At 41.4% G+C, this 8,525-nt stretch overlaps 2 long non-coding RNA genes across 5 annotated transcripts; one reads left to right on the forward strand and one right to left on the reverse strand.

The window, feature by feature from the left end:
• Window positions 1-115: 115 nt before the first annotated feature.
• On the reverse strand, window positions 116-3,190 carry LOC308588367. 2 transcript variants are annotated; one of them, XR_014008648.1, is made up of 4 exons: window positions 3,176-3,190; window positions 1,112-1,240; window positions 351-456; window positions 116-226 (listed from the first exon to the last, which is right to left on the reverse strand). It is a non-coding gene; the product is annotated as an uncharacterized lncRNA (long non-coding RNA). The 2 variants fall into 2 exon arrangements; XR_014008649.1 differs by lacking the exon at window positions 3,176-3,190 and having other exon boundaries at window positions 1,112-1,278.
• LOC308588371 lies at window positions 1,172-8,392 on the forward strand. 3 transcript variants are annotated; one of them, XR_014008661.1, is made up of 3 exons: window positions 1,172-1,285; window positions 3,185-3,230; window positions 8,196-8,392. It is a non-coding gene; the product is annotated as an uncharacterized lncRNA (long non-coding RNA). The 3 variants fall into 3 exon arrangements; XR_014008662.1 differs by lacking the exon at window positions 8,196-8,392 and adding an exon at window positions 5,779-5,876; XR_014008663.1 differs by lacking the exon at window positions 8,196-8,392 and adding an exon at window positions 5,782-5,876.
• The last annotated feature ends 133 nt before the right edge of the window (window positions 8,393-8,525 follow it).

The raw sequence follows: 8,525 nt of genomic DNA on the forward strand, positions 1-8,525 counted from the left end.
TTTATTCACCGCAGACGTTATCGAACGGGATTGGTGGGAAGGGTTCGCGGGGGGGTTGTGATTGGCTGATGCGGCCATAGAGGCGGGAGAAGCCGGAGTTGAATTGGCCGTTGGGCGGCGAGGGACCAGAGCAGCACCTGAGGTAGTTCCACGTTGGGGCCTGTCAGTATTTTCTCCTGAAAAGGCTCCTCCGTCGCTTCGACGACCTACAGTTATGCAGGCGGAACTTCATAGGGCCATTAAACATAACTGAGCATATAATTGATAACTATTTTTTTTATTTTTTACACATTGACACATTATATATTTATTTATATTCTGCCTTTTTCCCTCATGAAACTCAGGGTGACTTACAACGTGAACTCCATGGTTCTATGAAATACAACCAAAACGGCACAGCACCAGCCCTTTCCATTTCAAAGCAGCCATAGTTCCCAAGGACCTTTCATTAAAAGCCTGACCACAAACTTGACATGAGCCAACAGTGTGGCAGCTAAAAAAGCCAATGCAATTCTGGGCTGCATCAATAGGAGTATAGCATCTAGATCACGGGAAGTAATAGTGCCACTGTATTCTGCTCTGGTCAGACCTCACCTGGAGTACTGTGTCCAGTTCTGGGCACCACTGTTCAAGAAGGACACTGACAAACTGGAACGTGTCCAGAGGAGGGCAACCAAAATGGTCAAAGGCCTGGAAACGATGCCTTATGAGGAACGGCTAAGGGAGCTGGGCATGTTTAGCCTGGAGAAGAGGAGGTTAAGGGGTGATATGATAGCCATGTTCAAATATATAAAAGGATGTCACATAGAGGAGGGAGAAAGGTTGTTTTCTGCTGCTCCAGAGAAGCGGACACGGAGCAATGGATCCAAACTACAAGAAAGAAGATTCCACCTAAACATTAGGAAGAACTTCCTGGCAGTAAGAGCTGTTTGACAGTGGAATTTGCTGCCAAGGAGTGTGGTGGAGTCTCCTACTTTGGAGGTCTTTAAGCAGAGGCTTGACAACCATATGTCAGGAGTGCTCTGATGGTGTTTCCTGCTTGGCAGGGGGTTGGACTCGATGGCCCTTGTGGTCTCTTCCAACTCTATGATTCTATGATTCTATGAAAAGCAGCAGCAGCAGCCAGCTCACATGCCAACGGCAGAAGGACCCAAGGAGGGAGCCAGTCTGGCTTCTCTGGGGAGAGAATTCCAGAGTGGGAACAGCCACTGAGAAGGCCCCTTTGGCAGACACACTTTGACTTGTTACCATAAGCGTTGTATAAATATACCAGCAATGAACTTAGGTGAGTTATGAAACATAATGTAGCTAAAATGGCACCATATGACATACATGGCTAAAAGGCACCATTCACACAATCAGCAGGTATAAGCACAACAAGGGGAACCCTTGATATTCTGTTAATACAGGCATCTGCTCACTCACACAAGGGCCTGCATGTGCATAAGTGAAATCACATAAAGTGGGGAGTACCCTAGGACTTGCTGATCAGAAGGTCGACAGTTTGAATCCCCGTGACGGGGTGAGCTCCCATTGCTCAGTCCCTGCTCCTGCCAACCTTCTTAGGTGGAAAGAAGATTCCACCTAAACATTAGGAAGAACTTCCTGACAGTAAGAGCTGTTCGACAGTAGAATTTGCTGCCAAGGAGTGTGGTGGAGTCTCCTACTTTGGAGGTCTTTAAGCAGAGGCTTGACAACCATATGTCAGGAGTGCTCTGATGGTGTTTCCTGCTTGGCAGGGGGTTGGACTCGATGGCCCTTGTGGTCTCTTCCAATTCTATGATTCTATGAACCTAGCAGTTCGAAAGCACGTCAAAGTGCAAGTAGATAAATAGGTACAGCTCCAGCGGGAAGGTAAATGGTGTTTCCATGCGCTGCTCTGCTTCGCCAGAAGCGGCTTAGTCAGGCTGGCCACATGACCCGGAAGCTCCCTCGGCCAGTAAAGCGAGATGAGTGCCGCAACCCCAGAGTTGGCCACGACTGGACCTAATGGTCAGGGGTCCCTTTACCTTTTACCCACTAAAAAGCATGTTAGGCAGGTAGGATGAGCAGCCTAAATAAAGTCCTGCTGTGCCTCTAGTCTCTTTGGGGCTTCGTCTGCCCTTAGGGACGTCCTCTTCAGGCTCTGGGGAGGGTCTGCTCTCGAGCCATGGGGACTCCAGCTGGTTATTTATTTCCTGGTTTCTATTTATTTCTCAGCGCCATGTATGTACATGGTCATGTGTGAATAGATCATACATAAGATTCCTGTATTGCAGGGGGGACCCTTAGGATCCCTTCCAGCTCTACAGTTCTATGCTTCTGTAAATATGGGGGTACCTGCACTTGGCTCTACTAATTTCCAGTGTCTAATCTGAGAGGAGATATGGACACTGAATTCTGAACACGGCAAAGGTGCTGCTGGTTTGCAGTTTCCCCAGTTTGAATGTATTCAACCTGCACGTGTGTCAATGATCAAAACTCCTTTTCATCAGTTTTGAGTCCAACTGTTTTGCCAATTACAGCCCAGTCTGGAAGAGGTATATCTAGCCTCAGTCACTCACACACTGGTTCAGATACAATAAACTACAGTGGTACCTTGGGTTAAGAACTTAATTTGTTCTGGAAGTCCATTCTTAACCTGAAACTGTTCTTAACCTGAGGTACCACTTTAGCTAATGGGGCCTCCCGCTGCCGCCGTGCCACCACTGTGCGATTTCTGTTCTCATCCTGAAGCAAAGTTCTTAACTCAAGGTACTATTTCTGGGTTAGCGGAGTCTGTAACCTGAAGCATCTGTAACCTGAAGCGTCTGTAACCCAAGGTACCACTGTACATTCAACCCATGCAAAGGTAAAAAGATTTCTGACTTTCGTCAGGCTTCTGACACCCACCTACATTTCTGCCTTATGGAATGCAAAATACATTGTCACAATTCAATGACACATTCTTGCCATGCAAAGGCTTTGTGGAGGGCTTGAGAAAGGGTTTGTGAGAGAATGGCCTGGAAAGAGTCTCAAGGGCAACAGTTAACTCCCAGGCCTGAGGTTCTCTAACCTGGATTACACCATTATGAAGGCATTGCTCTCCAGCTCATCATTAGTTAAGGTCAGAATGGTGGTACCAGTGACAGGGCTTTTTCATTGGCTCCATAGTTGTGGAACACTCCCTAGAGAAATCCAACAAATTCTCTCTTACTGTTTTTAGATACTGCTGTGGATACCTTTTTGTTCCATCAGGCTTTCTATGAGGGGTAAGTATTCTTCTTTCTACGCTCACTGCTACATACTGTTTTTAAAACATTTTTTGCTGGTGTATTTTCTGCTCTGCCTGTTCTTTACTCCTGTTTTTATTGCTACTAGAAATTATTTGGAAATATTTTATTCTGAAAGGCAGGGTATAAACAAATTAATTAATCTTAAATTCAAATTTATTAAATTGGATTCCAATGGCTTATTGGTAAATTACCCCCATGGTAGTGGATTGCCAATGAACCATTGGAATTCATGCGGCATTCTTTTAATTCTATGAACATAGCAGTTCTATGTTACTGTGTCATGCCTTCTAGTGAGATCATTGGCTAAATAGGAAACTAGAAAACCTGATCTTGAAACTCAAATGAGATTTGACATTTTGAAAACTGACATTAACACTTTTTCTCATGCAATGATCTTTACTTGAAATATTTCAGAATATAAATGAAGTGTGATTAATGTATTGTTTTCATTAAACCTGCAATTAAAAAAAGAACAGACTTCAAACATGATCACAGCAGTCCTTTTAAAAGTCTTTTCATCATACGAAAAAGTACCGTTACTTGGCTTCACAATCAATTCATTTTAACCCAAAACATGTCCAAACATTCTGTATTACAAAACAGAAAATATGATACAATTAATGAAAAAAGTCAAAATGCTGGCATCACCGTTTTGTTTCCACATCAATACATAAAAATGGACAACACTTTAAATATTTTGTTATTAACAGTTAGAAATATTAACACTAAAAATCATGTATAAATTAGGAAATAATGTACAAACTATTTCCAAAGCGCTCTTTCAAATACAGTATATACACAACATTCAAGAAATTCTTAATGTAAGACATTTCCAACTGATGCGATGTTGCTGTTTTACTTGTTAAAATGCTTGTGGTCTTTAAAAAATGATTTTCAGCAATGCTAAAAACCATACGAGAAGCAGATGTCAAAGCTGGTAAGGAGCAATGCATTTTTTTCTGGCTATCAGTAAACTCTAATGTGAAGGTGACCATTGTTTATTCTAACACCTCGATGTTCTAGGCAGGCAATCCATTAGTGTTTCCCACTGCACTGGTGTGAGCCTCTCCTGCATCAGCACAAACAGCCAAGTCGTGACAAATGCCAGGAACATAGGAGACCCTGCAGTGTAGTTGCCATGCAACAACTGCTGGAAATTTTGCAGTGGCTGTTGGCCAGGGTACACTGCACCAGGGGCTCATAGCTTCTTGCAAAGGCCTCTTTTGATTGCTCCCTCTGAACATAACCACCCATTGTTGTGCAGTTACATGGGTTGTGAGGGTTCCTCCTGCAGGCATGACAAAGCAGGCTAGGCAGAGAGTTATTGGCCATCACCCAAAAGTGCTACATGGCACTGGCAGAGTTGTAAATAGAGCCATCGCTGTGCTTAGTGCTATGAAGGGTTCAGAAAAAGGAAGACAGAAATGACAATATAGACAAAAATTCTTGATGAACAACTATACAAATGTTGATTTGTTTGCTTTGGGCCTGTGTGGCTTTGTATTTTCACTGACTGCTTGTTAGCAATGCTAGGTATATTGGAGTCCCCCCCCTATTGCTGCCTTTAAAATTATTAAATAGTTTTCATTTATACCTTTATATGCTCTTAATTTATTTTAAGTGGAATAAAAATTCCTAAATACATTTTGCAGAAGGGTAGATCTTGAGCAGCACTTTCTAGCAGCACTTTCCCTGACCCTCATACATATATAAATTGTCCTTCTATTTGTACAGTATTCTCATAGATCATTGGATCATTTTTTTAAATAAATAGTAATATTGATATTTTTTGGGTCCAGTGTCTATTTTCTGGAGGTCCGTGTTTTTGAAAATTGGTATCTCAACACAAAATCTAAACCATCCAGATGTTTATAATAAGTGATATAATATACTATAGTCTTAAATTGAGTAAACTTGTGTACTCAAATTCATCTTAGATTATTTATCTAAAAAAAAATCCCACCACTTTTTGAGAAATCCTGTAGTTTTGAACAACAAACTGAACATCTTGCCAATCTTTTACAGTATAAATGTTTCAGAAGTTTTAAGTTTGGTTTATTTATGTTTAAACTGTATGTTGGGCAGCACTTGCATTCAGAGCTGAGTGGCATCTGACCCAAGGTATCATAGGGAAAGGGCTGTGTGGCTCCCTTTTCTGTACACAGAAGGGAAAGGCTGTGCCAGAAAGTAGGAAGCGTGGGTGCCCCTCAGATACGCACCCCTCAGAAACCATGGGGATGAGCAGTACTAGCTGAGGCAACTGAAGGAGAGGAGTGGAACTTGTAGCCCTCTAAATGCTACAAGGCCGCTGGATTATAAGGATTTTACAGAGCAGTTTGTCCCTCCTGGAGTGATGATCTCCCTTAACCTACTACTGTATCCTGTATTGTCTTAGACACTGTCAGGCTGTACAGGAGCTTTGAGGTCTGAAAGGGGCAGGCAAGATTTGTGAAGGAGCCTTGCAAAGATGAGGGGACCAAAGACCTACTGACTTCCTTTCCCTCTCTTTTCTGCCCTCCCCAAGTAGGGATCCATGTGATACTGCATGCCTGGTGTGTACCTGCTCTCTCATTCCCAGCAGGTGATCAGCATAAGAAACCCAGTGTGACCAAAAGACACACCGTGAGCAATAATCTTTATAGCAACAGTGCCTTTTAAATGCTACAATGTTTTCTGTAGTTCCTAACAATGCAGGATCCAGTCAGTTAAATATAATAAACAGTCCGTGAATATATCTGATTACTGGAAACAGAGTTTCCAAACTGCTACTGAAGCCAAAATACCAAGGAAGAGCTATCGTACTTAGAGTAGACCCACTGAAATACATAGACTCAAGTTACAGATAGGTAGCCGTGTTGGTCTGCCATAGTCAAAATAAAAAAATTCCTTCCAGTAGCACCTTAAAGACCAACTAAGTTAGTTCTTGGTATGAGCTTTCGTGTGCATGCACACTTCTTCAGATACCATCGTATCTGAAGAAGTGTGCATGCACACGAAAGCTCATACGTACCAAGAACTAACTTAGTTGGTCTTTAAGGTGCTACTGGAAGGAATTTTTTTACATAGACTTAAGTTAGGCATGACTATCATTTTGATTGATTGAAGCAAATGATATTCTGCCCCTCGTTAAAAAAATGTCCAGGCAGATAATAAGGTTAAAAATACAAAAATCAAAACATTAAATTGCAATATATCAATTAGTCTAAATTCGCTCATCAAAATATTGCCATTGTAATATATAGGTCAACGATCTTATTACAGAATAAAGTCTTCAGTTAACTTGTCCGTTGATTTCTATTGGTCTACTCGAGTATGACTTAGTTGAATGCAGCCCTTAAGTCTGTAACCTGATTTTGTTTATGGCTATATTTCTTGGTGGAAGGCTGAGTAAGTGGAAGGATCAGAAAATGAACTGGCAGCTAATCAGCTGCATGGGAAACATGCACTATCTCTAAAGTGCATGCTACAGTTACTTTGTAGTAAAGTCTGGATGGTCATTTATGCTTCTCAACAACTTGTGTGGATATGAAGCTATATTGACTTTTGACAGACTGAATCTTGGAGTTTGTTTTACCTACAGCTTGGATAACAAGATTAAAATGGTACTAGTGAATTTTTGCTTTGGCAGATAGAGGATCCAGATCCAACTAGAGTTAAGCTGAGTTTGGTCCCACTGATTTCAAGCACACACTCACGGCTCTCCCAGTGAAATCAATGGAATTTTAAAGTGCTTCGCTTTGGCTGCATTTCATCATCCTACTGGCTAAATTTGTTCCGCAGTACATTTTATTATAAATGGTCATACTGCAGATATTTAAATCAGGTGTAAGTCTTTATGGTAGCCGTCCTAAGCACACTCAATTGGAAATAAAACCCCACTGAATTGTTAATGAATGAATCATAGAACTTTGTTTTTACAAGAATCCCATTTTATGCCAAAGGCAACTATACTGGGTCTTCTGCACAGTGGTAACTATTTTGGCACTGAGTACACACTATATCCTGCAGTAAATTAGTTATGTGAGGGAAATTCATTTTCTTTACATACTTGCCGCCTGAAGAAGGAAGGTTCCTTGTAGGGACACTTGGTAGAGAAAGGCAAATCTCTTCCCAGAATCAGGCAGACCCATAGCAATGGAAGCACAGCTCTTCTGTTGCCCTTCATTATTAGTCCAGGAGCCTGTAATGGCTTTGCCTTCTTGATAAGGCACCTATTTTCCAAGCAATGCAACAGATAGACGTATACAAGAGATGCAAGTCTCATGAAGCAACTTGCAGACTTATTTTTGCTACAGGACACCACAAATGTCCCTTATGTTGATGTCATCACCTGGGCCAGGATGCATAAAAATGTGTCCTAGTACATGAATTCCCCAAGAACATTATACAATAGGTACAGAAGGAATCAATTTTTCCTTTCCCAGATTCCAGATTCCTCGGCCACACACTAACTGAACCCATGGCTGAAACAGAGTAGTCTTCTCTGGTGGTTTAGTATAAATTCAGTGGAACTACTGCCCACATTTCAGCAGTTTAATGCTTCTTTGGTATTGACCTGCTATGGGATATAAGGGCATCTTCCCATAACAGGGCCAGTTCCCAAGTCAGCAATAAACCCCAATCATAAATAGTTGGTGGAAAGGTGACTTAAATAGGCCCTACTTACTGCTGTACTAATTTGTTGTTTCACTTTGAAAGTATCTAGCAAATCAAACTCATGCCCATACATTTCAGTATCTGCAGTTCAGAATAGAAACCAAGAAAATGCAATAAAATAAGCCTATCCCAATACCATCAAATTAGGATCTATTGATTTCAGAGGATAGTAGATACAAAATAATCTGCAGCACATCCAGGCAGTTTCACCTTGAAAACAATGCTAAGAGCAGTTACATGAGCAGAGCACGAAAAACTTAATTATATGTGTTTGATGTATTACAGAATATTGTAGCCTTGTAGATGACGAAGAAGAAAAATAGCTGGGTGTGATGTGGATACTGATGTTCAAGTAACCTCTAAAGCTAGACATCAAGTGAGGGTGGGGGCAGGAGAAGGAAGAACCTTTGCATTGTATCAACATACAGTATTATACACAGCACCAAAACATACCAAACCATTAAAGCATTGCCTTGTTACCAGTAGTGCACTGCTTCATATCCAGCATGAAATGAATACTATTTCACAGACAAATGCTCCTTTGTGCTAAGGGGGTTAACCAACATATTACGATTAATCAAAAACTGCCCGTACATCCAAGTTCAAAAGACGGAC

The sequence above is a fragment of the Podarcis bocagei genome (genome assembly GCF_964188305.1).
Source record: "Podarcis bocagei genome assembly, chromosome: 5".
Classification (NCBI taxonomy): domain Eukaryota; kingdom Metazoa; phylum Chordata; class Lepidosauria; order Squamata; family Lacertidae; genus Podarcis; species Podarcis bocagei.